At 47.6% G+C, this 27,410-nt stretch overlaps 1 protein-coding gene across 2 annotated transcripts in view; it reads right to left on the minus strand.

Annotated features, from left to right (window-relative positions):
* The window catches only part of SEMA5B (semaphorin 5B), a 116,181-nt gene extending 96,788 nt beyond the window's left edge, over window positions 1–19,393 (minus strand). For both annotated transcript variants that reach the window (XM_081302806.1, XM_081302805.1), the window contains exon 1: window positions 18,692–19,393. The gene's annotated coding sequence lies outside the window, so the exon portion shown is untranslated. The remainder of the gene's footprint in view (window positions 1–18,691) is intronic.
* Between the last annotated feature and the right edge of the window lie 8,017 nt (window positions 19,394–27,410).

A 27,410-nucleotide genomic window follows, 5' to 3' on the forward strand; every position in this document is an offset into this window, starting at 1 on the left:
GATAGCCACTGGGCAGTAAACTGCCCCACAGCAGGTGTGTCTTTAATGAGCTCTGGCTATAGGGCAGAAGGAACCTGAGCTTCCTGGTGCAGCCTGCTTCATCAATGCCACCCGGTTTTCAATGAGGCTGCAGCCAGTGGGCCTGGAGCAGGGCAGTTGCTTAATGAACAGAGCGGCTGGCAGAAAATCAAGGCTCAGCGTTTCAGTCCAAGATGAAAAGGAGGTTTTTCCCAGACCCCCTATCAAATGCACGGACACTCCCTTCTCCACTCCCTGGGGAGCAGAGTTAGCCACTCTCCTGCTTCTCCATTTCTTCACTTCCCTCTGGGGACGAGCATGGTGGAGGTGGGTATTGAGAGGAAGGATTGGGGACTGTAAGCTGAGGAAGGGTCTATATTATTTTTCAGGTTCCAATTATCCAGCATCCCCCCAGGGCCCTACAAATACATCAGGTATAAACACAGAGTAAAGAAGCTACTCCCTCAACCCTCCCACACAGCGCCCCTTCCAGGGCCTGGTTTTAGAGATTTCCTGTTTCCATTCTCATTTCTATCCTTGTGTGTGTATGAGGGCTAGGAGGAGAGAAGGAGAGGATGCTGTCCCATGGCTTCCCCACAAAGGATCTAACTGTGTCCCTGCTCTATGTCCAGCTACTGAAACACACAAGTGACTTTGAAATCTTTAGACGTGAAAGACCGCCATTCGTCACCCTATACTAGAATTATAAAATCAAGGAGGCTTTTGGAGGGACCATGTTTCATCCGTGCACTGAAAGAAAGGTACAAGAAAGGGGGACCGGGGTGTTTGTGGCTTTAGCTCTAACAATACTTCAACAAGTGCTTACTGAGGCCTCTGTGCCTAGCGTTTGGCTGGGCAAAGGGACACAAAGATAAACCTAGCTCGGTCTCTTCCCTGGGAGATGGACACATTGCAAGGAGATCATCGCACAATGGCAGCAGAGGTAGCACAGAGCATGAGGGCAGAGACAAAAAAAGGAGATTCCCAATTCACCCAGTGAGCCCTAAAAATACACTGACACCTAGGCTCTCCTAGACTAATGGAATCAATCATCTTTTTAAAATTTTTATTTTAATATTTTTAGTTGTCAGTGAGCCTTTATTTTATTCATTTATATGCAGTACTGAGGATCAAACCCAGTGCCTCACACATGCTAAGCAAGCACTCTGCCACTGAGCCACAACCCCAGACCCCAGATCACCTTTGATGGTGGAGCCTGGAGCAAGGACTTGAGGTGCTCTGAGTGGGTGAGAGGCAGGGAGGGCTCTCAGGAGTAAAGAACCCAGGGCTCAGGACCAGGGCCTGACACCTCACGATCTCCATAACACCCTGACAGCAGAGGCAGGTGGCATGATGGAGCAGGGCATGGAATTTGGAAGCGGGAGACAAGGATTTAAAGCTGCCTCATTCTTGCTGGAGAATTTCTTCACCCCTAAAATGGGTATAACAATACCCAACTCAGAATCATTTGTAAGGATTAAAGGAGGTAATATACTTAAAGCTTTAAAGCAGTGTTGAGCATGGAGTTCAGTGAGGGAAGTTGAGGTCACTGGAAGAAATAAATAAAGGTGTGAAAATTCTTCAACAGTTATTAAAGTACTTTATTAAAAAATGGTTTCTGTCATGTCCCCATCATCATTTGGCCCAGGGCAGGTGAAGGGGAATTACTGGGGACTATAAAAAGCAGGCGAGCAGCCTGGCCTCATTCCTAGAGCCTTATCACTCACTGAAGGCAAGGACCACAGCTCAGCAGACTGCAGGGGACACTAACCTGCTTCATGCCCTGTCCAGGAAATGGTTGGTATCCAGAGGCTAGGGCTGTGCTTCATTCACCCCATCTCTCAGCACACATGATGCACAAAACAATATTTGACAAGTGAAACCACGAATAGCATGCACTGACATTGGGTCAGTCAGAGGTGGAGAAGTTGACAGGGCAAATCGGAAAGGTTAGTGTGGGAAACCACAGCCGGCTGGGAGCTGTCAGAGCCCCAAGGTCTGGCCCTGATCCTGGCTCCAACACCAGCTTGGGGCGCTCTTTCCCACTCTGGCTCTTTCCTGCATGTTGGGACATTGGGGGCTGCAACAATTTTGATAGAGAAGCAGCCATTTTCTCAATCTTGACTTCCACACCTGACTGAAGTGAGGTATCCTGGTTTCTCACGTATGGCTTCGACATGGAAATAACATCAGCAAATAATAAGAACATTAGAAGCTCACAGGTTGTCCCTTCAAACCCTGAGAGTGGCAGTGACCGCCTCAGACCAGGATGGGCCCAGCTTCCATTAATGTCCATTGTCACTCAACCAGGCTGCCAGCTTGGTCATGAAGCCAAATTCACAACTGGCATGGCCACAACTCCGGAACCACTGTGGCCGCCACATGGCAGATCCTCTGCACTGGATGTGGTCTGCACTGGATGTGATCTCACATTCCCCTGAGCCCTGTGAGTCCCCAGCTCACTCTGTACACAAGCCACCCAGCCTCCCACCCACCAACCTTCACACCCTCTTGAAGGGTATCAGGTTGTGTCAGACGCAGAGGTCTCCTGAACACCGACCAGTATCCTAGAGTTACAGTGAGTGACTGGAGTTGGATGCCCTAAGTGCCTTGAGGTGGGAACCTCTCCAAACCCCTCTTCAGCCACCACCCAGATCCCTATAAAAAAAAAAAAAAAACAGAGTAAGAACTGGGCTGAAGAAAGAAAAGTGAAATTATGGCATTTGTGGGTAAATGGAAGGAACTGGAGACTATCATGCTAAGTGAAATAAGCCAATCCCAAAGAACCAAAGGCTGAATGTAGTCTCTAATATGAGGATGCTAACACAAAATAAGGGGAGAAGGGAGAATAGAAGTTCAGTGGATTAGACAAAGGCAATGAAAGGAATGGAGAGGTTGGGAATGGGAAAGCTAGTGGAATGAATCAGACATAACTTTCCCATATTCATACATAAATACATGACCAGGGTAACCCCACATCATGTATAACCACAAGAATGGGAAGCTATACTCCATGTATGCATATATGTCAATACACACCCTACTGTCACATTTAACTAAAATAAAAAACTGGGCTGAGTGTCTGGTCTGGGCAGCCATGAGGTTCTGTCACTGAGGCCAGGGGATTCCCTTGCAGATGGGAACACACAACACGTCCCTCAAGTGGACAGGTCCAAAGACCATTTTTGAATGCACAGAAGACAAGGTGGAAGGCAGGGTGTCAGTCATTTAATAAGATCTCCTGGCATAACTGCTGAGCCACTTCCTTTAAAAACTCTCATCCCACCCCTATCTGTCAGAGCAAATGAGCAGACAAAACTAAGGAGAGAGAGTGACATGGGGCCAGTCACTTAACTATCACAGCCTTGTTTTCCACTTATAAGATGAGAGACATCCCTTGGGAGGGTCCCCTGGGGATTTGGAAGCATGTGTTTAGAGAACAGACTGCTTTAGAGAACAGAATGGGGACAATCCAAGGCTCAGTCACCTGGTCCAGCCTCCTTGTCACACACAAGCAGGCTCAGGTTTGTGCAGCATCAATGTAGAGGACTATGGGATATCTGAGGCTAATCCTGGGCCTTTGCTTCTCCATATTCCCTGTGCATATAGGAAATGATAAGATGGAGTCTGGAATTTCACCCAAGAAAGGGGGGAATCCTGAATTCAGAGCCAGCTGAGGGGTGGGCCCTTCATAAGACAGCTGACTCCCTCAGGCCTCCGTGAATGAAGCTACTGCCTCAATGTACATGGGTGCATCAAAGGCTGTGACTCAAGGCCACAGATACAAGCCTTGAGGTGGTCACTAGAGGGTTTAGGATGGCACAGGGCTGCTGCCTCAGAGAGGCCACAGGAGGACAGACAGTCTGGGACCAGTACAGGCAGACAAGAGAGAAGGAGGGAAAGACACAGAGGAAGGGGAAAAGAGGCCACAGCTCTGCTGGCTGTGGAAGTACTCCCTATGGTGATGGAAGGTTAGGGTGGCTTCACATCAAAGCTTCCCCATCACTTCTCCAGGACATGGAATGACCTAGAGAAATATACACACATCTTCCCAGCAGCCACAGCATTTCTGAACTACATCACGGCAGAAAATCACTGCCTCCTTGAATCCAGTTTCCAACCTACCCTCCTTCACCAAAGGCACTTCCCTGCTGTGTGGTGCTACATGGGCAGGAGCCTGCAGACCGGCCTTTAGCTACAGAGAGGCCAAGGGTCAGGAGGAGGAAGACCTTCCGCTCCCTGTGGCCTGGGCCCATGTCCTGACTCCACCTGTATATCACTGTGGGTGAGCTACTTCACTTCTCTGAGGTCTTTTCCCCATATATAAACTGGAGTCTGTTATGCAGATTTAAATGAGAAGCTGGCTCACAGTAGGTCCCCACACATGGTATTTGTTATTTAGGAATACAGGTCTCACCAGAATTAATCCCTGAGGTGGTGGCACTCCCCACCACTAGGGCTTCCTATGGCCTCTCCCTCTGTGCTTCTCTCCGTCCACGCATATCCCATCTTCCTCTAAGACAGCCCTGAATGCAACCATGACACCAAACTGCCAAAGAGCTTACTTAACCCTCAGGAAGTCCCCCCACAACCCCACTCCGCAGAAGATGACCAGGGCAGGTCAGGGGAGAGTAACGGGCATGTCCCCTATGGGTACCCAACTCCAGCCCCAGGCCTGCCATTTCAAGGAGAGAAGTTCCTCAAGTGGAAAGGCTCCAGACATTTAGCTCTGTGTGACAATCTCTGAGCAATCCTCTATCCCAGCAGGACATGACTGTGATGTGTAATTAAAGCCAAGGGTTAATTAGGAGTGGCAGCCATCTTGCCAAGAGGAATACCTCCCCTCCTGTCATCCTGTACACAGAGGTCTGGGCCAGTGGGAGCCAAGACGGGATCTTCTGCCTTCTTCCTCCTCCTCCAACTCTAAAGAGCTCCCACCAAGCCAGAGCTGCCTTCAGTCATTGGAGTCTAATTTAAACCTTTCCTCAGAATTCTGGAGGGAGTGGGGAGAACTGACCCAGATGAGAGCGAGAGTCATCTGTGAGCCCATCTCCAAGGAGGAAATAGTGTGAAGACTGATTTCAACCCAGGGTCCTGCAGGACAGAGATGGGGCATGCAGATGACATGATTAATGACGAGAAAATGGAATAGAAAAGCACATCAGTCAGATGAAAGGAGGAGAGAACCGGGAGGCGGTTGAGCCGTGTGGCTTGAGGGAGTGGTGTTGTGCATCTCCATATCTCACCATATCTCATTGCCCCATCTATAAGACGGTGTAATAAAATCATACCTGCCCTTAGGGATTGTGTGGGCTAGAACACATGCAACTTTTTAAATGGCCTGCTATTATACAAGCTCTCGGTATACTAGGACATGCTCACAACACTCCATCCTTCTGGAGTTGCTCAGAGTCCTGGGCATCTTCTCTCCTGACTCATTCAGGCTTACTCCTCCACTTGGAAGTCCTCTCTGCAGTCGTGGCCCTCAGCCCCTCATGCCAGGCCCAGTCTGTGACCCTGCCTCCTCCTCCAGGGCTCCCTCTCCTCACCACAAGAAGACTCCCTCGTCTACTCTGCAGAAGGGCTGATTAGTTTGGTGACCTGAGACCCAGGCTTTTTTCCAGGTGGCCCATTTCACAAAAAGGAACAAATTTAATTCAATACCCTTCTGAAGCAGATATTGTGGCCATTTTACAGATGAGGAAACTGAGCCTGAGAGAGGGGAAGTCATCTGCCCAAAGTCAACCTAAGAGTAAACGGTGGAGAGGAGATTCCAGCCCAGGTCTGCGTGGCTCCTGGGTTTTCCTACTACTCCAGGTGGCTTCCATGCCAGATTCCTCAGCAGAGCATGAGGCCTTCAGAAAGCACCCCTCCCCACCTCCAGCCCAATCCTTTCACTGGAGTGTTTGACCCCCACAGAGCCCAAGAGCCACACAGAGAGGAGAAGGAGCAACTTGAGAGGAAAGAGCAGCTGGAAGCTAAAAAGACACTGAAGGGAGCTAAGATGGCGTCTGCAGGCCTGGGAGGCTCTCTGGCAGGCTCTGCTGCTATCCCTGGTTTGGTTTGGGTCTCGTCTATCAGGGTGTGTGACTCCCTGGGAAGGAAAAAATGAGGGGCATGAGGGGCACAGGCTAAGCGAGAAGCTCTGGCAGAAGGGCCGTCAAAACTCCAGCTGCTCTGAATGCATTCAAGCCACTTGGCCCAGTCACTCAGGCCAGCAAATCAGGGTCAGGCAAATGAGGCTTAGACAGCTGTAGGGGGTCTCACAGGAATCGGGACAGGATCCTGGCAAGCAGGGCAGGAGGTGGGGGTCCCTTGAAGGCCTCAGACAGGCTACCCTTTGCCTCCAGAAAGGAATATGAAGTGGTTCTCACAAACCACAGAGAGGAAAACCTGAGGTGCTGCCCGAGAAAAATTCCTGCAGAGACTATAAATGAAGTGTGGTAGGCACTTGGACAGGAAGCTGAGATCACAGGCAGACAGAGCGTATTCGATAATAAAGTCCTGTCAGGCAAAGCTGGTCTCCTCTGGTTGACAGGGTCACCATGCTGGTAGACAAGGGAAATGGGGTTCGCCCACAGTGCTGATCTCGAACAAAACAGCTGACAAGCTCTTCGTGAAATTGTGTGTATGAGCTGGAGAAAGGAAGCTAGAAGGTGGGGAATTAGGAGGACACAGAGCTGGTCACACAATCATACCCCGAGGGTACTTAACCATGAGTCAAGGCCCCTTGGAAGGAAGTGTCCAAGGGCATCCTCAGGGCCCCAGGGTTTCTACCTCTGCCTCCCCCATTCAATAGCTTGTCAATTCCTCTGATCAATACACAGGAAGCATTTGAAGCCAGGAGCAACAGTGAACATATTGGATGCCAAAAGCAGGGTGTTATGGTTTAGATGTGAAGTTCCTTCTAAAAGCTCATGTGTGAGACAATGCAAGAAGGTTTAGAGGAGAAATGATTGGGTAGAGAGCATCTTAACCAAAACAGTGAATTAATCTCCTGATGAGATTAGCTGAGTGGTAACTGAAAGTGGGTAGGGTATGGCTGGAGGAGGTGGGTCATTGGGGGCATACCTTTGAGGTATATATTTTGGATCTGGTGAGTGGACTCACTCTCTCTCTCTCTCCTTTCTGATTATCATGTGAGCTGCTTCCTTCCCCCACACTTCTGCCATGATGTCCTTCTGCCTCACCTTGGGCCCCAAGGAATGGAGCCAGCCTTCTATGGACTGAAACCTCTGAAACCAGGAGCCCCGAAGTAAACTCTTCTTCCTCTAAAGTTGTTCTGGTCAGGTCTTTCAGTCATGGAGTGAAAAAGCTGAATAAAACACAGGTTCTGAAATGTCTCAGTTAGCTGGACAGATGGACTGAACTGAAATAAGAGAAAATGAATTGAGGAAAAAACTGTAAAGTTCCAAACAGGATACCAAAAAACTACAACACTATTATAGGAGGAACTATGTCTTTTTTTCTTTTTTTAAAGAGAGAGTGTGAGAGGGAGAGAATTTTTAATATTTATTTTTTAGTTCTCGGTGGACACAACATCTTTGTTGGTATGTGGTGCTGAGGATCGAACCCGGGCCGCACGCATGCCAGGCGAGCGCGCTACCACTTGAGCCACATCCCCAGCCCCAGGAACTATGTCTTAAACTCATATACTACAAGGCTGGGGTTGTGGCTCAGTGGTGGAGCACTTGCCTGCAATGTGTAGGGCCCTGGGTTTGAGTCTCATCACCACATATAAATAAATAAAACAAAGGTACATTTACAACTAAAATAAATACATATTTAAAATGAAATAAAATAAACTCGCATACTAAGTTTTAACTCCCAATACTTCAGAATGTGGGCTTATTTGGAAATAGGATGGTTGCAGATAGAATTAGATGAAATTATACTAGAGAAAGGTGGGCTCCTGACCCTGTAAGACTGCTGTCCTTATAAAAAGAAATTTAGAAGTAAACACAGGAGAACACCATGTGATGATAAAGGCAGAAATTAGTTTGATGCTTCCTAAGCCAAGGAATGCCAAAGACTGCCAGCAAACCACCAGATGCTGGCGAAGAGGCACAGAATAGACTTCATCATATTTCTCAGAAGGAAACAACCCTGCCAATACCTTCATCTCAAACTCCCAGCCTCTAAGCTTGTGAGACAACACATCAGGCCACCCAGTTTGTGGCACTTTGTTATGTCAGCCCTAGAAAACTTATTCAAGCACAAAGACACATTTGGGAAGATGAGATTGAGTGACAGCTTATGTTAAAGAGACTAGGAGAATTGGTTGGTCATAAGGTCAAGAAAAGTCAGCAGTGCCCCATGGCTGCCCAAACAGCCAGGTCAGAATTGGAGCTGACTTAATAGAAGGTGTGGGACTTGGACCCTTAAGGGTGTGCTAGACAGGCCTCACCTGCAGGGCCTGATGTGGTCCTAACAACCTCAATTTGAGACAAATAGTAGGATCTCAGTGTCCTGTGCCCAGAAGTAAAGAGATGATCCAGAGAAGGACCAACAGAAGTGGGAAAGAAATGGGAAGACAGAAGAGTAACTGGGTTCTCTAGAAAGAACCATAAGGAGAAAAGATAGAGCCCATAGGGGAGAAACAGACTTCAAAAGATGGCCAGAACTATCAGGCATTGTTGCCCAAAAATCTAATGGGCCACCTCTGTGGGGAGATGAGTTGTCTTTGAAGTACTCAAGATTTCACCTTCTGGCCACTCAGTAGGGACTTGTACAGGTGACTCGAGCACCAGGCAGCTCCAAGAAGGGTCCATACACATTTCTGCTTGATTCGACCCAAGTTTCTTACCCTTTTAGAGCCCACCACGAGATGTTTTGATCCCAAAACCTTTCTTTATTTCTTTTTTTTTCTTTTTTTTACCAGGGATTGAACCCAGGGACACTCAACCACTAAACCACATCCCCAGCTCTTTTTATACTTTATTTTGAGACAGGGTCTCACTAAATTGCTTAGGGTCTCAATATGTTGCTGAGGATGGCTTTAAACTTGCAGTCCTCCTTCCTCAGCCTCCTGTGTTGCTGGAATTATAGGCATGCATCACTGTACCTGGGCAAAACTTTTAATTAATGGCTTTAACAGATTAAATTGTGCCAACCAGTGCTGGAATAGATGTTTGGTTTACTTCACTTGAACTCATCTGGCTTATTCTAAAAAATCCAGCTTCTGTCCTTTCATTCTAGGGTCTTCTGGTTCTCCTGGACTGATGAGCTATGTTCTCTTCTACAGGAAGTTCTGCTTCTTCTGCAGTCAGTCACTTTCAACCAAGACCCCAAGCATTTCCCCTCCCCCCACTCTAGACAAAAGCCCTCTTTTTACCAGACCTACTGTGGCTGGATTTTCCAACCCTGTCCAGTTGCTGGGTACCCTCTACCGACAACACTCGAGTTGCTCAGGGTGTTTTCTAAAATCCATGTCTAGAAATGAGTACAGAATGACCAGGGAAAATCCAATCTGGGTTTTGCATTTCTCTTAGTGCCATCTAAAACGGCGTTGTCTGGAGCAACTCCATCACCTTGCGGGCTCCTGTGAAGCCTGTGCACAATTAAACCCCCTCAGATCTTTTTCTCAGGCTCTCAGCCAAATCAGGTCTGCCCCCACCCCCAACCCCCTCAAGAACTTGAGTAATTAATTTCTGCAATCTAAATGCGACTTTCCATCTGCCCCTGTTAAATTTCATCTTGTTAGTTTAAACCCAGCATTCCAGTCTGTTGAGATCATTTTTTAATCTTTCTTCTGTCTTTTATAGAAGCTGCCCATCATGGCCTTGTCACCAACAAATTTGATAAGCTTGCTTACTCCAGTTTCATCCAAGTTATGCATAAAAATGTGAGGTTTAATTTTTTGGAAGCTTACCTGCCACAAACCATCTTCCCTTTTGGAATCTCTAAATCATACGGTCGTTCTTCCCCAAGTCAGATGTCCTACACTCTAAGGAAGGTCTCTGGGCATGTCATTTCTTTCCTTGGTCATTATAAATGCCAGGCTGATGTGTCTTCTTTCAGCTGAGTGTTCTGTCACATAACTGCCTAGTTCTTGGTCATGGTCAGCATCAAATCCAGATGACAGTTTGGGTTGCCATTTATCGACCTCCTCAGCAATGACAATGGTACAGAGGCAAGAATGCAAGAATATATCTAACCCTGCACTTTAAACAGTATTTGACTTCTAACAGAAGCCAGGCTGCCTATCCCCCATCATTACTGCAGCATCTCTCCCTGACAGCTTTATAATCCATACTGGGAGAGCAGCATCCATATTCTTCTGACTAGCTAGGGAAGCTGTAACAGAGATATGTCATCACTTGGACCTGCTCAGCTGCAAGGTATGCTGGAATCTTGGCAGCTGGTCAGTGGAGCAAGCAAGAAATGTTATCTAGTATGAGTTTTTGGGAAAAGGGGACAAGGATATAATTGAGGAAGTAAAAAAGAAAGGGGGACATTGATAAATAGCATCTCTGCTCTCCTGCCATTCATATTTGAGAACCACTCCTCTTCTGCTGGAGGGAGGTACAACATATGTCCACGGGACACTGGTGGAACATTTGTGAAAAACCTGTTGATGCCACAAGCCAAGAGATACCCAAGAGGATGGAGAAATATATATGTAGTAGTTATGTGTGCAGGCTCTGGGTTTAAATCCCATATCTACTGTTTATTAGCTGTGTGACCTTGAACAAACTGTTTTATCTCTCAAGGTTTCAGTTGTCTCATGGAAAAAAGTAGAGGCAAAAATAATAAGAGTACATAAGGCAGATAGCACCAAAAGAGATAATGCATATAAAAAGTTTAGCACGTTATAGCAGCTCAGGAAATAACAGTATTGTGGAAACAACAGCTTCAAGGTGCTGAGGACTGATAGGTCAAAGGCTGGAGATGTCAAGAGGAAAGGGCTGAGAAGGGAAAGGAAGAACCAGGGATGCTGGAGGTCAGGGGCAGGAAAGACTGAGAGTTCATCAGATGGGGTAAGGCAGCATTATGTGGAGCTGACTTTGGGGGGAGCCTAGGAAGGAGGTCTGACCTTAAGTCAGACCGGTCAAAGCAGTCAGCCTGAAGCCTCAGAAAAGTCCAATGAAGAGTTTGTTTCTCGGCTCTGAATAAAAAAAAATAAATAAATATTATTTCTATAGAAATTCAGTCAAAAACGGTTTTAATGGTCCATGTTAGAAAGAAGCATAAATATTCCACTTCAAGAAATCTCTTCTGAGGAAACAATCATCAATAGGCACAAAGATTTATGTACAAGGATGTTCACTGCAGCATTATTTATAACGGTGAAAAAATGGCTTGCAATCTAAATGTCCAACCACGGGGGGTCTGTTAAATAAATTATGGCACATGGTGTGATGGAATACAGGCAACCATTAAAAAGTCCATTTTCAAACACATAGGGAAATTATCACAACGTGTTGTTAAATGAAAAAGGCTAGTTACAAAATAGCCCAGATAGTATGATCACAGTTTAGTCACACCTATCCAGAAAGAAATATACTGAAGTGTTGAGTATGAATGTCCGTTATTTTAATAAATGCTTTTCTAAGAAAAAATGGCCCCCAAAATTATACTAGAAGCTCCCATATCAGTTTGTAATAAAAAGTCATTAAATTCAGAACAGGAACACAAACCGTAGCTATGATCTGAATGCCAGGAGCTACAGAGGAATGGATGAGAAAGGACCTGGCTGCTTTGAGGGGCTGAGGGCTAAAAGATTCTGCATGCCATGGGCGTGAGGCCAGGTGGAACCCAGGCAAAGATTAGGCCAGTGGCTTTCAACCAGGGCTCAATATCAGAAGTGCCAAAAATACTAGTGCTCAGGCTTTGCCCTCAGGATTCTGACTTAATTAAGGTCTAGGATGTGAATATCATGTCTATTTTTAAAAAATCTATAGGTAATTCTTATGGGAATGAGTGAATTTAGTGTTGAGCTGGACCAAGCCACATTTACCTGTATTCAGAGGTATATTGGAAGCTGCTCATCAGTTACACAGTCTTCTCTCTACACTGGATCCAGCACAGGAAGACTCGCTTTACAAGGTGGAGTGATGCTGAAAGTGAGGCACCTGCTCTATGCAGGAGAATTACCCTCAGCCTTGGGGGATAACGGAAGTACTCCTTAGATCTGGCCTGTTGGGGAGCTTTTGCCACAAGTACACTGCTCTGCACTCACAGACTCCTGATGTGACCTAGGGTTCCAGCTGACTCCATCAGCTGAAAGTACAGGCTCTATGAAAGACAGAAGGAAACAAAAGCAGGATCCTGGGAAATGTACAGGGACTCGACCCTGAATACGTAAGAGCTAGTGGTATTTTCCTCTGCTGTCCTGCTTTTGGGTAGAAACACACATCAGCCAATAGACCAATGAATGTGTGGATCTTAAAAGTAGTCTGCTTTGGGAGGATGAGGCCTCTTGAAGGGCTCCTAGTTTCCCCCAGGCACCTTGTGGGAAGAGAAGCAGAGGGAACAAGGTATTAGAAACAAAGTCCGTATTAAATGATAAGATCTCCCAGCTTCTCACTTCAGATATAAAATTACTCAAGGCACCAAAAGAAGGGAAAGAAGAGGCCTGGGTTGGGTGCTTAATACACTGGATCCATCCATCCCTGAATAATTAAGAGCCAACTCAGCTCTTTTGTACACCTTATGGAAGGGATCCTGGGTGAGGGGGGCGGGGGCTTCAGGATAATGGCTGCAGCATCAGGGAGGGAGCTTTGCTCAGGTAGACCCGTGGGGCTTACAAGTAGGAATGCATCTCAACTGTACCTCACAAGCCATTTCCTTGCAGTCGCCTCCCTGGTGGCCTTGTGTCTGCTCTGGCAAAGGAACAGTCTGCAGATAATCCAATGATCAAACCATAGTGCACATCTTTGCAATGCATCGCATCTGTGTACACATGCATATTCATACACACACATACACCTCAACACACAGCAAACTTACCTTCCAAAATGACATCTGCTTCAGGCTTAGGCGACAAGGACAAGGTACTTCGTGAAGATTCAGTGACTGGCATTCAAGCTGTTTACCAACAGAGGGGCTAGAAATTAGCCTAAAACTAAATATTCCCTACAAATAATCCATATCAAAAAAGCAAATGAATCACTCCTGGAAAATCAAGAGGCAACTTCAATCTCCATTCAAAATCAGTGACGCAAGGGCCAGAAAGGGCTTGGGGTTCATCACTGCTTTTTTATAGCTGAGGAATCCGATGGTTTGGCAGAAATGTTCAAGTGGGGAAGCCTCCCTCAAGGCAAACCCAGCCTTCTCCCTCAGTACTTGAAACTTATATCCTTGTGTTTGATCCTCAGGGGATGGGCAGAACAGATGGTCACTAGCTATCCTCCAAGAACCAACACTTTCCCATCACAGAAGATGCCAGTCAGACATGTTCCTGGTTCAAATGCAAAGGTATTCTGAAAATATTGACAGGGCTTCAAATTCAAACGAGTTCCATGTGCAAGTCTGATTAAGTTGTCCTTATTAAAGGCAGATCAATCAGGGCTGTGTCATGGTGGGTCTCGGCATATGCAGGGTTGCCTCTAAAGGTTTTCAAGCACTCAGGGAGAACCCAACAATATCCTTGTCCTACAGCAGAGGAGGAGACTCTTCCAATCCCAGTGTTCAGCCCAATGGTCTGTCCTACTTTCCCCAAGGTGTCCAGCAGCAAAGTGGACAGAAAATCATCTTCTCTCTCTTTTTTTTCCACTCTAAAAAAAGTCTAGTAATTTTTTATCAGTGCAACACATACACAAACACATGCACGTGCATGCATAGACACACACTCATATCAGGATTAAAGCATGCATCCTGCAAGACTTGGTTTGCAACATTCATGCCCAGGAAAGCAAAATACTAAAACAGAAGGGAAGGGAAGTGACATGGCAGAGCCACAGAACACTTGGCTCCCTCCCCTCCCTTTCCTTTCAAAACTCTGCTTTAACTGAAAGTTCTTCCTGCCACTTTCTAGCCTTCAAGCCAGTTAGAAGAAGAATTCCTCAGAAGGAGAGTCTTGGAGGAGACTGTCTGAGATACAGGGTGGCATACACAATTCCTTTCCAGATCGCTCATTAGAGAATCAATTCCACAGCTAAGCAGATGTCTTTAAAGCAAAGCCATAGAGAGAGAGATCTGAAGAGGAGAGCATAATGTCAGTGAAATCCAGGTACTGCACATACAAGCTACAAAAGAAGGCTCAGACTAGACAATTTGATGCAACTCCATTAGTCAAGACACTTGCCTTGTCTCTTGTCATACATTTAAGATCAAGTTAATTAAGCACTGTCATAAATTTAAGACCAACTTAGTGATGGCTAAACTCAAATATCTAAAATTACAGAAAATTCACTCAGTACAAGTAACTATCTCTAACACATATGCCACCCCTTCATAGAGAAATGAAGACAAGCTAGTGATCAAGGTAATCGTATAAGGTAAAGTCTCAGGACCACTGGAGTTCAGACCATGAGGTATATACCAATACTTCCTCCCAATAGTTGTCATCCCCAGACCTCCAGATGCCTGGCTTTACCTTATGAGGGAGGTTGGGGCCATAAAATGGCTCAGTTGGTAGAGTGCTTACCTCACATACAAAGACCCTGGGTTCAATCCCCAGCACCACACACACACACAAAAAAAAAAGATATGAGGAAGGTGTTCAGCCCCTTCACAGTGTGAAAGCTGAAGCATGAAAAGGAAATTTGGAACTTAGGAACCAACAAATTTGGAAATTGGATCCTAGCTTTCTCAATCCTACAGCCAGACCACAAGTGCTTTGGATAAGACCACATTAGCTATCAGATCACTCACATAAATCTATACGGAAAGCACACACACACACAAATTCCATCACAGATGTCGAGTCAATGTTGGTAAGTATGTCCTCCTAGTCTGGCTAATTGACCTTCACATAGGAAGATCAGAGACATGCTTTGCTTACTCTTGTATTCACAGCTCCTAGCGCAGTGCCTTTCACATAGTAGGTACTCAGTAAATAAAGAACATGTATGTGACTATATTGCCACCATTGGTCTCATCTACCATGTATTATCCAGGCAATGACAAAATCAGCACTTGAGGATCATGGGGAACATCTGGCTTCCATGGCAGGGTGGGGATAGTGCACCAGAACACAGCCCTGAGTCCTCTATGGCAATATAACAAAGTAACCTGCACTTCTCATAAGGGTTCTTGTCCTTTTGCCTTCTGTGTCCCCTTTACCACCTCAAATCTCAACGAAAGTAGTGAATTGGTTGATTAATTCATAGTGATCTAGGTTTCTGTCTCATTGACTTTCCTTGTGGGATATGGGAGGGTGACCAACTCTAAGGACAAATGTGTCATGGTCAATGTTCCAAATAATTAGACCCAATAGCATCTTCTTCCCAAATGGACATACTCCATCTAGCAACATTCATCCCTATTAGGCTGAGCTTCCATCATGTTTGCCAATTCTCTATCCCCTTCCTGGGGATTCCCTTCCCTTTTTAGACCCACAGTCAGGACTCAGGGCTTTCTGGATGTTCCTTGGGATCCCTGAACAACCAATGGGATCTTCCAGTCTTTTCTCATCCAACCCCTGAACAAAGCTTTGCTACATTAAGGGAAACAGAAATTTGATTGGATTTCTTCCTTTCTGTGAAGAATAAAATTGGTTGGTATCACTGAATTCCTAGTGGGAAAGTGGATAGAAGACCTGAGTTCCAGTCTTGGCTCTATATCTGGAACCCTGTATCAGTGGATGTGAAATGCTCAGATTTGTACAAGATGGCTCCCTGAACTCAGGAAATCATCATCTCTCAGAAGAATCCTGGTGGGTCTTGAGGGTGAGGATCAGCGGGGGATCCAATAGGTGAGAGGCAGGACCAGAATGAGGACATTCCAATCAATCCCCAAAATACAAGTAAATATATGTGTAAAATACAGGTACAAAATAGATTATTCACATATTAGAATCTTAATTTCTTGATTATAGATATAGGGACTATTCAAGGGCTATAAATTGGTTTTGTTCAGATCATTTCATTTGTCCAGACTGACTCTGAACACTCATTGACTTTGAATACCAAGCTCCTCTGATTCCCTGATCAACACACTGTTACCTGCCTGCACTCTAGATCTGAGTTTGCCATTCCCTCGACATGGACAATCTCCAAGCCTTCCTCCAGCTTTAAGTCTCATAAGAAGTGACTAATGGAAAGGTTTCAAACAAGCCAGGAGGTTCACCCTATGACAGGGAAGCTGCTGGAGTTCCCACAATCCCAATGGAGAGGTGGCAACTCCTGGAGCCAGGCTGGACCTCTGGTCTCCTCTGCCTTTCTAGTCTGCCTCTAGTGATGTGGGAACTGCTTCTCATCCAGCCCTTCTGCTGTCTCACCCTCCCTGTAACAGACAGTGGTGGGAGGAGGGTTCTGGCTCCTCTCCCTCAGGACAGAGCCAACAAGCTCAGCTCTGTCCCACCTGAGTCATGAAGCTTTCTTTAGCCAGTCCTCTCCTAAGTCCTCCTAAGGTCATCATTTGGCAACAAGCCTAGCTGCCTTGCACTGCCCATGTCCACCTTCTCCTCCCCAAACACACACAAGCATCATGGGATCAAACTGATAAATTAGGGAGCTTGATGGGCAGGGGCTCAGCCCTGTTCCTCTTTGTATCTACCAGCTCCTAAAATGGTGCATTGCACACAGTAACTTGCTTAAAAAATGCTTGAGGTCCAGTTACAATGGTGGCCATTTTCAGTTGTGGAGGAGGAAGGCTCTAGCATTCATTCCCAGAAAAAGAAAAGATAGAAGATCTGCCATTCCTTCTGAAATTGGCGGTATTAGTTGTTGATATGCCCCCCCCCCACACACACACACACTCACACACTCACTCATAGCCCCCATATATACACCTTTCCTTATTTTCCCACCTGGCAAAAAGAGGCAGTCCCACCTCCTAAGACCCTCCCCCAAGACCCAGACCGGTTTTCAGTGCTTTACATTGCCTGATGAGTGACCCAATGGCAAGTTCCCTCTCTCTCCTTGATATCTTATCCCCCCCACCTCCTCCTGGGAACCTAGATGGGGGGGGGGGGGTGTTCAATGCTGTTTCTTTTTTTCCTAGTTGTGAGGTCCAGTTCTTGGGCTCAAGTTCTCCTCTGCCCCTTCCTCAAGGTCATCTATCCTGGCTCAGAAAAGGTGAGAAGCCACTTCTAAATGTCAAGAAGAAAGGCGGGGAGGGTAACAGAGAAGACTAAATGGGGATAGGCTAAAAGATGAGAGGAAGTGGGGACTGGGAGGGCAGTGGAGAGGGCCATGGAGCCCACACGACAGAATGAGGAGCAGAATGAGGCCCAAATGAAGCGGTGGGGGCTGAGAAAAATGAAAAGAGGCTGGATTAGCTAGGGTTTGGAGGGGAAAGATGGGGATTGGGGTCAGAGTACGTGGGATTGTGGTGGGGTCTAGGCAAGCCTCCAACCTCCAATCCCATTTGGTTGGTCGGAAAGGAGGGCATCCTGCGGGTGGGCTGCCCCTTCTGCGCTCCGCCTGCCTTCACCCCACTCCCCACGGGAAGCCTGGAGAGGACCACAGGGGTGGAGGCAGAGACCCACGGTCACCTCTCCTCATCCAAACTCGGGGCCCACTCCTGACCGGCGCGACGAAGAGAAATGACCCAAAGACCGGGTAGGGAGAGAAGAAGGTGGGAAGAATGGCGCTTCAGGTGGTCCTCCTGGTTGTTTAAAGTTTGTGGCCGGTCCTCTCAAGCCTCGCCTTCTTCCTCCGCGGTTCGAACGACCACTTCCCTCTGCGCTCGCTCCCGCCCTCCCAGCTCGGGTCCCAGATCCCCTCTCCAGTCTCCATCACTCCCTGTGCCCGAGCGCCCCCCGCTCCCTCCCTCCGCTCTGGATCTCCGGCACGACGTGAGCGGAAAGTGAATGGGCAGCCCCAACCACAAAGACAAATTACCATGAGAAAAATAAATCGGGAAATCGCCGTTCGCGTCCCAGGTTCCCGCCGCCGCACCTCTCTCCACCCCTCTCCACCCGCCGAGGCGGGAGCGAAGGGCCCCCGGAGCCCTCCATCTAAGGCCTGGCGGGCAGAGTTTGGGCTCCCTGGGGCCCAGTCAGGGCTGGGGTGTCCTAAAGGGGGCCTGAGAAGAATCGGGTGGGGGCCCCCACTCTCTGCCGCGGCTGCGGAACGGAGACGTCCCGGAGCGGGAGATTTCACACCCTGGGCGGGCCACGCGTTCCCACGCGCCTCGCCGCCCGCACTCTCCCTCCACCACGTTTACTCGCCAGCCTTCTCAGAGCCTCCATCTCCGCGCCAGTCTCAGCGTCTCTGCCCGGCTCCCTCCCAGCCTTGCACTCGTCGGTCCCCTCCTCCAGGCCCGGGCCCCCAACGCGGCGGCAGCCCAGACGCACCGATTGCAGCTCAAAGAGGGCCCAGTGGAACCGGGACGCGGAGCCGGCGGGAGGCAGGAACGCAGCATCGCTGAAGGAGCCCAAGCCGAGATAGCAGCCCGCGACGCGGAATCCAGTGGACCCCTGTCCTCCGCTGCACCCTCCCCCATCTGCCTCCAACTTGCCAGCGTCCCTCGTCCCCACTCCTCTACCCACCCGAGTTGCTGAAGTTTGCAACTTGCAGCCCCAGCCCGTGCGGAGAAAGCGCCCAGGGCTCCAGGGACTCACCTCCCGGCTGCACGCGCAGGTGCTGGATTCCCCGCGGTTCTCTGGTCCTGATTGCTCCGAGAGGTGGCGGCGAGCCGGAGGGCTGGCGGCCCGTCTGGGAATGGGGCGGCCGCGCAGGAAGAGTCCCTGGCCCTTGGTTCAGCGCTCCGGTGCAGTCCGGACCCGGGCCGCGCCCGCTGCGCTTGGACTCCTCCAGCAACCGCTGGATGCGCGGCCGACCCGCCCGGCTCCGCGGAGCTGGGCTCTGGCACCAACCCCTGCGCTCCAACTAGCTCCAGACCCGGCGCGCCGGAGAGAGCAGGGAGGAGGAGATCTAGGGAGCAGAAGGAGGGAGGGAGAGGCGGTGGGGGAGGAGTTGGGAGCGAGGGGAGTGAAGGAGGGGAGAAAAGGAGGAGGGGGTTGTAGAGGACCTGCGGCGGCTGGCGCTTCACCCGCCAGCCCTGAGGCGCAAGGGAGAGCGCAAGGGGGCGCCCTGCGTCCCCATGTCCCCTAGCCCGGATCCCTGACCCTGACCTGTCCAGTGTGTGCGACCAGGAGGGTGGACAGAAGCCTCTCCTCCCCGGTCTGCATCCTTAGTCCCAGACCGAGGTCCTCCCCCTGCACCTTTTGCTACATCCCGCCTTGGCGCCTTTGGTCTCTCTGATCTCGAACCTGGCTTCCTCGTAGAGCGTCAGCGCGGCCTGCCCACCCCAAGTCTTGGGCCTGAGAGACAAGCTCTCCCTCCGCCACATACACACACGCTAACCCCGTGCTCCCCAATTTCCTAGCCCTATTAGCTAGAGAACGATCTTCCTGCCTGTGGATTCGAAGGAGGAAGGAACCGCGTACAAAACGAGGGAGGTCCGTTTTAAACTGCGGTGGCGGAGAGTGAGGCTAAACTGCTGGACTGGACTGGAAAGCCTGAACTGGGCGGATGCTGGCTAACCTTGCAAGGCGTACGACCTTGAGAGAACCTCTCCAAGCCTCAGTTTCCTCGGTTGTAAATCGGGGTTGGTGGTATGCACCCTACACAATGGTGAAGAACAAGCAGGGGATCCAGGGAGTAAAATAACGTTAGGAACATTGGGAGGGCACCCAAGGGATGAGCGATCGGCGGAGGCGATGGAGTGTTCTCCGCCGAGGTGGGAAGCTTTAGCGCAATCACACCGGGCGAGGAGGAATTGTTTACAAGTTTAAGTGATCTAGTGTTTCTGATGGCTAGGAGGCGGGAGGCTAAGTCCTAAGGAGCAAGCTTCAAATCCTAGCTGCCTGGGCTGCAGGAGCGACGGGAAGGGAGCCCTCTGCTGAACAAAAAAGGTATTTTTAAAATTAAAAAAAAGGTGACCTAAGAAAATGAAGAGAAAAAAAAACAAAGGATCTGAAATATTAAAATCAGAAATGTGAGTCTAAAAGATAATCAAAGATAACTGTGAAATAAAAATAAATAAGCTGGAGAAAGGAAAACACTAGGAGACTTTCTAGAGTTTTCTAGAAATTAGAGAATTAGAACAAGGTCCAGAAGAAGCATTTTACTTAACAAAATTCTGAGTAATGGAAATCCCAGATAAGCAGAAGAATGGAAACAGCAAGAGCCCCCAGGGAAGCACCCCACCTCTGCCACTCCCAACTCCCAACCAAGACAAGGAGTAGTTTGGCCAGAATGATAGGACAGAAAGGCTGTGCTCAGAATCCAAGAAAGGCATTTGTAAGATTCTGTAAAAAGAGAAACAGTGCAAGATCTCAGAGATAAAGACTTTCTAGGGCAATGGAAATGCTGAAACTCATAATGTGCAGAATGGGGAGGAATTCACAAATGTAAAACCCATTCTGATCCAAAAGAGAAAGAGGCAGAGAAGAAGAAAAAGGGAAGGAAAGGAGCATGTCCTGGAGCCCATGCATCTAATATTGGTGAAGAAATCAACTTGGAACAATCAATGCACAGGATGGAGGCTAAACTTATCATGGTACAGACAAGGACATGGAGATCTGGAGAACAGAAGCTCTGGATTCTTCAGAATCTGCTAGGATGGGCAGGTCTCCTGATGCCCACTCTGAACCCTTTTCAAGCTGTGAGTGCTGCCCCCCAGCAGGCACTCACCTATCCCCATTACCTAAAGACCACGAGGATTGATTTTGCACTGCAAATATAGAAATGTATGTAATATAGAGATACCTTTTAATTAAAACCAAAACATGACAGTATTCCTTATATTGCAGAGACAGGGAATGAGCTTTCTCTTGTTGGGAGAGTAGACAAATGCCTTCTGGGTGATTCTGTCCGCTGCTGCAGCTCTCTTGAAAGACATTCAAAATTTCCTCCATCCTCCACACAGTCTCTCACCAACCTTCTCTCTTCCCACCATGTTTCCATTATTTTCTCTCCCTTCCCTTTCCACCATCACTTTGTGCCCTTTCCTGACTGTCCCTCACCACCTTACAAATGAGTGGGGGGAAGGGCCTTAGCACAGGAAAAGAGGACACTGGTCCTGGGAACTCTGGGAAGGAAAACTTCTTTTTGAAGGAAAGTAGGAGCCAAGAAGAGGAGACATTCAGAGAGACACAGACTGAGGAGCTGGGCAGCTTGCAACACTGGGCTAATTAATCCTAATTGCATCCTACTGTATTGTATTGATTAACAGTGATTACTCAAGGGCTCTCAATACAAGAGAACTCAGGAAGGGACATTTTCTCTTGAGTCTGGCTTACCACCTCCTCCAGGCATTCCCTGGCATTTGGCAAAACCAGTCTGGTTAGAATCTCTGAATCATTTACTTGAAACAGAATTGGGAGCATTGATCTTTTCACCAGCAGCTTCTGCCACCTTCTTTAGACCTTGCAATAACCTGTACAATAATTACTGCTATTAGGAGCAATTCTCCTCCTCCCCAAACACTGTTAATTAAGCAGAATGTAAATATAATAATAATACAGAATTATCTAAAACAAACAAGCTAAAAAGTAGGGAATACAGAAGGTGGGATGGACTTCTTAGAATTCACTCTTGACCTAGAAATTTCAAACTTACCTTGAACTAAATTTCCAAGGGGTTAAGTAGTACAAATTATCAAATCCATGGGGGGCCAAGCTGTCTCCCCCCTCCCACCCAAGGGAGTTTTCAGGGTGATCAAGCTACTCTGTAAAACAAGAGTGCAGCCTCTCTGAGGAGACATCAATGTTTCTGTGTGTGTGTGTGTGTGTGTGTGTGTGTGTATACACATGCCTGTGCATAGCCCAGACACAAGCACAAATCTTGCCTTGCAGCAAAAGGCAAACAACAGCTGGTCGTATGCTGATAGAGAACTGAAAACAAAAAGGCAGCAATCACTTATAATGTCCAAATAGTTTCCTGGTCCCAGAATGCCAGCTCATTGTGCCTGGGGATGGCAAAAAAAAAAAAAAAAAAAAAAGCAAATTCCCACCCTAGAAGTCATTGTCACTTTGTGACCCTAAAGCATTCTCAGGTCAGAGGAACTCAAGTGTCACTGAATGACAGCTTTGCCATTGTCCCCAACTAATGTGAGAGACCTTCCTTCCTTCCTTCACGAACAGTTGAGTGCCATTCACCATGCTAGGTGGAGAGGTCATAGGAAGCGTCCCACAGGCAGGCAGGGAAGGCGGACAGAACCATAGTGAGTGGAAGGACCACCACAGGATGGGCACCCTATGGGCACAGGGAAGGCCAGTGACTGGCTGGCAGGGCAGGGAAGTCTTCACTGGAAAGGGCTATTCTAGCCGGGAATGAAAGATGGGGCAGGAATTTGCCAGACAGAGAAGTGGGAGGAAGCAGAATATTCCAGGCAGAGGAAATAGCATGTGTAAAAGCACAAGGCGATATAATTAGATTTCTGTTTGAAGAATGACTTGGCCCTAGTTAACAGATTCAGAGAGAGATGAAGCAGTGAACGTGAGCAGGTATGTGGTGTGGCCAAAGGAGTCCTGCACCAGCGGTTAGGGCTTCTCCTTCTGGGATAGCTGAGCTACCAAGCAGTGGTCAGTGACCTTGAACAAACCTCTTAGCCTCTCCAACCTTGGTTCCTCATGGATAAAATGAAAGGGATTGAACAACAAGCATTCTATGATTCTGACTCTACAAGCAGATACTTCTTTAAATCTTGCTCTCCATGACACTCTTTGCCTTATTTATGCATTTAGTCCTTTCCATATGTGGAGCACTTGAGAGTTGACCGAAGTGTCTTCCATATGCTATCTCTTTGACCTTCACACCCATGTGAAGGAGAGAGCTACCCTGAAGCCCTAGATGATTTTGCCTGGTCACCTGGCTGTAAGCCCTATCTCTGTGCCGATGATGGCCATGTTTGTGTCTGCAGTTCCGACCTCTTTCTTAAAATCCAGATGGTTACAATGGCCTGCCCCTCTGCTAGGTGAACATCCAGTGGGCTTCTCACACTTAACCTGCTCAGCATTTAGTTTCTGATTTTCTTTCCCAAACCAGCATCCTGTCAGACTTCTCTACCCTAGTAAATAAAAACTCCGTTCTCCAAAGTCCTGGAGTCACTCTGTACCCCCGCCCCCCACCCATCGAACCCATCAATAAATCCCATTGCCTCTACTTTTGACATGTTTTCAGAATCTGACCCCTTTCCCCCACCTACTCCACCAGCACCCCAATTCAAACCACTCTCTTTTCTCACGTGGATGTTCACTTAACAGAATTTTCTCTACGTAGAAGCCTCTTATTTCAGATCCTGTGACTACTCTGCTCAAAAACTTCCTCTGGCTCCCCAGTTCTCTGGAGAAAAACCCAGGTCCTTACCAGCCCCACAAGGCCCTTTCAGACATCCTTTCCTACCCCTTTTACCTTCCCCTACATCTCTCTAGCCACATCTGTCTCTCTGCTGCTTCTCAAAGACCTGAGGTTCTCATCTAAGGGCATTTGCATATGTTCTCTCTGTTTGAAAATCTCCTTGGCCAAGTGTCCACATGGGTCATTTCCTCACTTCAGTCTCTGCTCCAGTAGAGTTCTTCAGAGATCCATTATCATCTTTTATAAAATGACAAACATTTGTCACGATCACCACTTGATATGGTACATATTTACTGTCTCCCCTCCCCAAAACATAAATTTCATGAAAGCAGAGTCTCCCTGCTTTGCTGGTTGCCCCAACCCCAGCCCACAGAAGAAAAGATGAGAAAAAGAAGCCCACAATTGTGGGGAGCTGCCACATAGGAGCTGAGTGCTCCCCTAGCTTTGAGCGATGGGAATGTGGAGATGTGTCGAGCCAGCCCTGGGCTGTGTGTGAGCTGTGAGCATCTTGAGCGCACAGAGCAGACTGGACTGACCATGCATCTCTGTCTGGGCTGTGCATGTATGTGCCCCTTTCGCTCGCTCTGCCTTTGATCATCACAGGGCACATGAGATGGGCGTGACCTTCCAAGATGTCAGTCAACCTGCAGACAGAAAGACATCACGGAGCCAGATTCAACCCCCCTGAAACCTGACCCCTTGCCTCATTTGAATGGCTTCTCCATAATAAAACCAGGTTCGAGGTGTGCTCTTTCTCTTTCTTGCCTGCCTTGTCCCCCTTGTGGGAACTGCAGCTGAGGAGCAGTCACTGAACCCAAAGAGATAGGATAAACGGAGGCTCAGTGGGGTAATTGGTTGCTTTCAGAGCTGAGACTTAAACTCTGATTTTCCATATCAAATTATTCTTGCCTATTGATTGTTAGTTATCATCTATAATAGCACTTACAAACCTTTTTTAGTAGAAGAAGGACATTACAGTACAACACAGTCACAATTCACCAACTCACATCAGCCCTCCACGTCTCCATGTCATGAAGAGTTAGTTACCTTTGAAAACCTAGCCCTCCACCCATGGCTCATCCTGGAGTCTTCACACCCCATTTCCACATCTAAGTGGAGGCTGTGGTGAGGAAGGAGGAAGGCTGGCTTTGTAGCTTGCCCTTGGATTGACACCCAGAGTATCACATCTCTCCCCAGGCCCTCCCAGGCGCCTCTCTCCCTTCCTCTTTCCTGCTGCCTTGGCAGAGGCTGTCAGATTTGGACTAGGATAAGCCAGGAGGAAGTGCAGGTTGGGAGGGGTGTGCAGATCCGAAGGCTGGGGAGAGGCACAGCTGGTTTAGGGAGGACACCAGGCTTCCTGGCAGATGAGCAGGATAAAAGGCCAAATCAAGTGCTCAGCTCCAAGCCAAGGGGCAAGGGTTACTCTCAGGATGTTTGGACCCAGAGAGGAACAAACAAGAGATGTGTGGTCAAACAAGAGATGTATGCTTGTGATTATCTCCCAGGACCATCGGGAGGTCACAGAGATTCTGAGCAAGATCAGGGCAGGGTGAGTGTTGGCCAAAGCCACCTAAGGCAGTGTCCCCCAAGAGAGGCATTCCATTAAGATGAGGACCCTAGGCCTGTAATCAAGGAGGGTCATGGGCTTGTCCTTAGAGGTGCCAACCAGGAACAGAACCCTTGACAGGGGACAGGGGGAATCAGAAGGAGAGCCTCCTACTGAGGGGAGGAGAAACCCACCCGAGTGACAGAGAGGTCCTGAAGGCTCCATTGTCCTGATCAGCATGTGTCTCCCTGGTGTTCCATAGCCCCAAACCTCACAGTGGGGAAACACCAGGATGGCAAAATGCTTTACCTAGACCATAAATGAACAGCACCTGAGCAGGCATGAAGCAGTCATGGCCTCTAAATGATCTCTTGAGCATGCCACTATCCCAGAACCATACAAAACACCTAGACCCCCGGCCCAGGAAAGAAGCATTCATTACATTGTTATTGATTAGACACACAGAGGGACAGGGTAGGGATGGTGCTGGACCATGAGCAGGGGCCTTGAATACAACAGAAGGGTTTAGACTTTTCCACAGGACAAGCAAGTGCAGTTTGAGGTTTGGGGCAGGAGGTTGAGATGCAGGTAATTGGGGGATTGGAGCAAGGGAGACCAGTTAGGAGGCTTAGGACAGCACCAGCAACTACTTCACACCTACAGGGGACAGAAAGGACAAAACAATGAACTCTATTATCTACCTTTGTCGCATGAGGCACAGCCTAAGGGATTAATTGCATCACAGGCGAGGAAACTGAGATGGGTGAGAATAGAAAGGCTAGGAGAACACAGATGCTCAGAAAAGCAGTGGATGGTAAGGGAAGGCCTGGAGGAGAGCATGCACCCCCTGTCACTTTGCCTCAAGGCTGGTTCTTCCCTGAGTCCAGGCAGTGAAGGGCAATGGGAGGTGCCCCTAACCTATCCTGGCAATTCTTCAACAGCTTGGATCTCAGATGTTAGCCCCAAAGCCTTGATCTGCGGGGAGGCGGCAGGCTCCTTCCTTTCAATTAACTATAAGAATTCTGCACCCATTATTTGCTCAGTTCTGTGCCAAGGCTGAGAGGATGCAGTAAAGGATAAGCAATGTTTAAGGGATGATCATTCTCCTGGGAATGTGAGGTGCATGCAAGAAGGAAGCAGCCGGTGAATGCCAGATGGGCTGCACCAGGCAAGTTCAGGGGAGAGAGAGCCCTGGGGCTGGGCCCAGGAAGGCTTTTTGGAGAATTATCCTGGCCACCAAGAAGTTGTAGTTGTGGGCAGGCACTGGGGAGGGAGAAGAGGCATTTGGTGGCATTCTTTGAGAAAGTAAAGAAAGGGCAACATCTAGAATCTACTTGGACTTGTAAAGGGTTTTTGACAAAGTTTTCTAAGAAAGGTCTTTTGCAAGTTCAAGTCACCATAGGGTAAAGGGAATGATGCCTCTTTTATCAAGATTAGGAAATGGCTTAGACAAGAGATGATGCAAATTTAGGTTTCTCCAGATGGGGCACTGTTCAAACTCTCTCTTTAAGAATCAATGCAAGATTATTATTATGTTTTATATTAAAATTTTCATATATTCTCACATAATAATTACATTTTGGATGTCTTAAAGGAAAAAAACGCAAGTTATGAAAAACATTGCAATCATTAATATTTCTATTCATGTGCAATATACAATATATGATTTAAAGGAAATTTTACTAATGAAAGAATATTACTTAAGTAATGACCTGACCACCCTGTGGAAAAGCAATTTTTTAAAAATCAAATATATGAAGTTTGTTTCATTGAAAGAATATTGATGTTTATTAAACAGTACACATGAGTGTGAACTATTTACAAATTTTCCAAAATTTACGGAATTTATTATAAAAGTTTCAACAAAAACCAAACGTTTTCCATGTATTTAATTGAATTCACACGTCCCCTTAATAAATGCTAAATTGGTTCTGTGTATCTAAAACATTAAAAATATTGAACAAGGAAAAAAAAAGAATCAATGCAAGGAGCAGAGGCTGTAGCTCAGTGGTAGAACACTTGCTTAGCACACGAGAGGTCCCCAGTTTAATCCTTAGCACTACCCCCCAAAAATCGATTAACATGATGTAGCATAGATCTGATGGAATAATAGCCTTAAAAAGGCAGGACATTCTGAGCCATACTACAACACCAAGGGGCTAAGTGAAAGAGACACGCAGAACAAATACTGTATACTTCCACTTATATGATATATTTGGAATGGTCACACTTCCAGAAACTGGGGGAAATGAGGAGGCTAGTATTTACCAGTTAAGAGTTTGAGTTTGGGGGGCTGGGGTTATGGCTCAGTGGTACAGTGCTTGCCTAGCATGCATAAGGCGCTGGTTTCGATCCTCAGCACCACATAAATGTAAAATAAAGATATTGTGTCTACCTAAAACTTAAGAATAAATATTTTTTTTAAAAAA

The sequence above is a fragment of the Spermophilus citellus genome, assembly GCF_964194105.1.
Source record: "Spermophilus citellus genome assembly, chromosome: 7".
NCBI classification, from domain to species: Eukaryota; Metazoa; Chordata; class Mammalia; order Rodentia; family Sciuridae; genus Spermophilus; species Spermophilus citellus.